The sequence below is a fragment of the Lissotriton helveticus genome, chromosome 8 (genome assembly GCF_964261635.1).
Source record: "Lissotriton helveticus chromosome 8, aLisHel1.1, whole genome shotgun sequence".
NCBI classification, from domain to species: Eukaryota; Metazoa; Chordata; class Amphibia; order Caudata; family Salamandridae; genus Lissotriton; species Lissotriton helveticus.
Window position 1 is genome coordinate 50480133 of NC_136069.1, and position 5000 is coordinate 50485132.

Consider the following 5000-nt stretch of genomic DNA (forward strand, 5'->3'; position numbering starts at 1 on the left):
AGGTCTTGGAATCAGCTGTAGTACTTTTTTCTCTATTCATCAAATTCTTTCCAACTGATATACAACACAAGCAATTTAACATAGACTTTGCTTTGTGTCCTCCTTCTAAACTTGCTTCCACATTTCTTGCCTTCAGGTTAGACTATGAATGTTTCCCATTTCATGCTTTTTTGTAATGTAAACTCTTGTCTGCCTTACCTTCAACTTCCCCTTGAACACAGATGTCAGTAGTCAGATGACGTTGCTTACCTACTCAGGCCACATACGTCTGGGTAATAAAGTACTAGTCCATTCAGAGTTAAAAAAACGCTACCTAACCCGGATCCCAAAAATGCTGTTTACTCATTGCACAAGTTAACTGCTGAATGATACAGGACTCCTTAAAACATATCTCTAACATATAAGGGTAAATATCCAGGTCATGCATCTAGTTTGTTGAATGGTTCAAATCAAAGTATGAAGACCACAGCTAGCAGCAGGCCGAAATAGCTCAGTTGTGAGAGCGGTAGACTGAAGATCTAAAGGTCCCTGGTTCAATCCCGGCTTTCGGCACAGTTGAGAGGTTCCTTGCTTCTAACAAAATAGGTCTTGGAATCAGCTGTAGTACTTTTTTATCTATTCATCAAATTTTTTCCAACTGATATACAACACAAGCAATTTAACATAGACTTTGCTTTCTGTCCTCCTTCTAAACTTGCTTCCACATTTCTTGCCTTCAGGTTAGACTATGAATGTTTCCCATTTCATGCTTTTTTGTAATGTAAACTCTTGTCTGCATTACCTTCAACTTCCCCTTGAACACAGATGTCAGTAGTCAGATGACGTTGCTTACCTACTCAGGCCACATACGTCTGGGTAATATAGTGCTAGTCCATTCAGAGTTAAAAAAACGCTACCTAACCCGGATCCCAAAAATGCTATTTACCCATTGCACAAGTTAACTGCTGAATGATACAGGACTCCTTAAAACATATCTCCAACATATAAGGGTAAATATCCAGGTCATGCATCTAGTTTGTTGAATGGTTCAAATCAAAGTATGAAGACCACAGCTAGCAGCAGGCCGAAATATCTCAGTTGGGAGAGCGTTAGACTGAAGATCTAAAGGTCCCTGTTTCAATCCCGGTTTTCGGCACAGTTGAGAGGTTCCTTGCTTTCAACAAAATAGGTCTTGAAATCTGCTGCAGTACTTTTTTCTCTATTCATCAAATTTTTTCGAACTGATATACAACACAAGCAATTTAACATAGACTTTGCTTTCTGTCCTCCTTCTAAACTTGCTTCCACATTTCTTGCCTTCAGGTTAGACTATGAATGTTTCCCATTTCATGCTTTTTTGTAATGTAAACTCTTGTCTGCATTACCTTCAACTTCCCCTTGAACACAGATGTCAGTAGTCAGATGACATTGCTTACCTTCTCAGGACACATACGTCTGGGTAATATAGTGCTAGTCCATTCAGAGTTAAAAAAACGTTACCTAACCCGGATCCCAAAAACGCTATTTACCCATTGCACAAGTTAACTGCTGAATGATACAGGACTCCTTAAAACATATCTCTAACATATAAGTGTAAATATCCAGGTCATGCATCTAGTTTGTTGAATGGTTCAAATCAAAGTATCAGGACCACAGCTAGCAGCAGGCCGAAATAGCTCAGTTGGGAGAGCGTTAGACTGAAGATCTAAAGGTCCCTGGTTCAATCCCGGGTTTCGGCACAGTTGAGAGGTTCCTTGCTTCTGACAAAATAGGTCTTGGAATCAGCTGTAGTACTTTTTTCTCTATTCATCAAATTTTTTCCAACTGATATACAACACAAGCAATTTAACATAGACTTTGCTTTGTGTCCTCCTTCTAAACTTGCTTCCACATTTCTTGCCTTCAGGTTAGACTATGAATGTTTCCCATTTCATGCTTTTTTGTAATGTAAACTCTTGTCTGCATTACCTTCAACTTCCCCTTGAACACAGATGTCAGTAGTCAGATGACGTTGCTTACCTACTCAGGCCACATACGTCTGGGTAATATAGTGCTAGTCCATTCAGAGTTAAAAAAACGCTATCTAACTAGGATCCCAAAAACGCTATTTACCCATTGCACAAGTTAACTGCAGAATGATACAGGACTCCTTAAAACATATCTCTAACATATAAGGGTAAATATCCAGGTCATGCATCTAGTTTGTTGAATGGTTCAAATCAAAGTATGAAGACCACAGCTAGCAGCAGGCCGAAATAGCTCAGTTGGGAGAGCGTTAGACTGAAGATCTAAAGGTCCCTGTTTCAATCCCGGTTTTCGGCACAGTTAAGAGGTTCCTTGCTTTCAACAAAATAGGTCTTGAAATCTGCTGCAGTACTTTTTTCTCTATTCATCAAATTTTTTCCAACTGATATACAACACAAGCAATTTAACATAGACTTTGCTTTCTGTCCTCCTTCTAAACTTGCTTCCACATTTCTTGCCTTCAGGTTAGACTATGAATGTTTCCCATTTCATGCTTTTTTGTAAAGTAAACTCTTGTCTGCATTACCTTCAACTTCCCCTTCAACACAGATGTCAGTAGTCAGATGACATTGCTTACCTACTCAGGCCACATACGTCTGGGTAATATAGTGCTAGTCCATTCAGAGTTAAAAAAACGTTACCTAACCCGGATCCCAAAAACGCTATTTACCCATTGCACAAGTTAACTGCTGAATGATACAGGACTCCTTAAAACATATCTCTAACATATAAGGGTAAATATCCAGGTCATGCATCTAGTTTGTTGAATGGTTCAAATCAAAGTATGAAGACCACTGCTAGCAGCAGGCCGAAATAGCTCAGTTGGGAGAGCATTAGACTGAAGATCTAAAGGTCCCTGGTTCAATCCCGGGTTTCGGCACAGTTGAGAGGTTCCTTGCTTCTGACAAAAGAGGTCTTGGAATCTGCTGCAGTACTTTTTTCTCTATTCATCAAATTTTTTCCAAATGATATACAACACAAGTAATTTAACATAGACTTTGCTTTCTGTCCTCATTCTAAACTTGCTTCCACATTTCTTGCCTTCAGGTTAGACTATGAATGTTTCCCATTTCATGCTTTTTTGTAAAGTAACCTCTTGTCTGCCTTACCTTCAACTTCCCCTTGAACACAGATGTCAGTAGTCAGATGACATTGCTTACCTACTCAGGCCAAATACGTCTGGGTAATATAGTGCTAGTCCATTCAGAGTTAAAAAAACGCTACCTAACCCGGATCCCAAAAACGCTATTTACCCATTGCACAAGTTAACTGCTGAATGATACAGGACTCCTTAAAACATATCTCTAACATATAAGGGTAAATATCCAGGTCATGCATCTAGTTTGTTGAATGGTTCAAATCAAAGTATGAAGACCTCAGCTAGCAGCAGGCCGAAATAGCTCAGTTGGGAGAGCGTTAGACTGAAGATCTAAAGGTCCATTCTTCAATCCCGGGTTTCTGCACAGTTGAGAAGTTCCATGCTTCTAACAAAATAGGTCTTGGAATCAGCTGTAGTACTTTTTTCTCTATTCATAACATTTTTTTCCAACTGATATACAACACAAGCAATTTAACATAGACTTTACTTTCTGTCCTCCTTTAAACTTGCTTCCACATTTCTTGCCTTCAGGTTACACTATGAATGTTTCCCATTTCATGCTTTTTTGTAAAGTAAACTCTTGTCTGCATTACCTTCAACTTCCCCTTGAACACAGATGTCAGTAGTCAGATGACATTGCTTACCTACTCAGGCCACATACGTCTGGGTAATATAGTGCTAGTCCATTCAGAGTTAAAAAAATGCTACCTAACCCGGATCCCAAAAACGCTATTTACCCATTGCACAAGTTAACTGCTGACTGATACAGGACTCCTTAAAACATATCTCTAACATATAAGGGTAAATATCCAGGTCATGCATCTAGTTTGTTGAATGGTTCAAATCAAAGTATGAAGACCTCAGCTAGCAGCAGGCTGAAATAGCTCAGTTGGGAGAGCGTTAGACTGAAGATCTAAAGGTCCCTGGTTCAATCCCGGGTTTCGGCACAGTTGAGAGGTTCCTTGCTTTTAACAAAATAGGTCTTGGAATCAGCTGTAGTACTTTTTTATCTATTCATCAAATTTTTTCCAACTGATATACAACACAAGCAATTTAACATAGACTTTGCTTTCTGTCCTCCTTCTAAACTTGCTTCCACATTTCTTGCCTTCAGGTTAGACTATGAATGTTTCCCCTTTCATGCTTTTTTGTAATGTAAACTCTTGTCTGCATTACCTTCAACTTCCCCTTGAACACAGATGTCAGTGGTCAGATGACGTTGCTTACCTACTCAGGCCACATACGTCTGGGTAATATAGTGCTAGTCCATTCAGAGTTAAAAAAACGCTACCTAACCCGGATCCCAAAAATGCTATTTACCCATTGCACAAGTTAACTGCTGAATGATACAGGACTCCTTAAAACATATCTCTAACATATAAGGGTAAATATCCAGGTCATGCATCTAGTTTGTTGAATGGTTCAAATCAAAGTATGAAGACCACAGCTAGCAGCAGGCCGAAATATCTCAGTTGGGAGAGCGTTAGACTGAAGATCTAAAGGTCCCTGTTTCAATCCCGGTTTTCGGCACAGTTGAGAGGTTCCTTGCTTTCAACAAAATAGGTCTTGAAATCTGCTGCAGTACTTTTTTCTCTATTCATCAAATTTTTTCGAACTGATATACAACACAAGCAATTTAACATAGACTTTGCTTTCTGTCCTCCTTCTAAACTTGCTTCCACATTTCTTGCCTTCAGGTTAGACTATGAATGTTTCTCATTTCATGCTTTTTTGTAAAGTAAACTCTTGTCTGCATTACCTTCAACTTCCCCTTGAACACAGATGTCAGTAGTCAGATGACATTGCTTACCTACTCAGGCCACATACGTCTGGGTAATATAGTGCTAGTCCATTCAGAGTTAAAAAAACGTTACCTAACCCGGATCCCAAAAACGCT

General features: G+C 39.3%; 3 non-coding genes across 3 annotated transcripts; all 3 read left to right on the forward strand.

Moving 5' to 3' along the window:
* Nucleotides 1-1645: 1645 nt before the first annotated feature.
* Nucleotides 1646-1718, forward strand: TRNAF-GAA (transfer RNA phenylalanine (anticodon GAA)). The gene has a single exon. It is a non-coding gene; the product is annotated as a tRNA-Phe (tRNA).
* Nucleotides 1719-2811: 1093 nt separating this feature from the next.
* On the forward strand, nucleotides 2812-2884 carry TRNAF-GAA (transfer RNA phenylalanine (anticodon GAA)). Its single transcript has one exon. It is a non-coding gene; the product is annotated as a tRNA-Phe (tRNA).
* Nucleotides 2885-3977: 1093 nt separating this feature from the next.
* On the forward strand, nucleotides 3978-4050 carry TRNAF-GAA (transfer RNA phenylalanine (anticodon GAA)). The gene has a single exon. It is a non-coding gene; the product is annotated as a tRNA-Phe (tRNA).
* The last annotated feature ends 950 nt before the right edge of the window (nucleotides 4051-5000 follow it).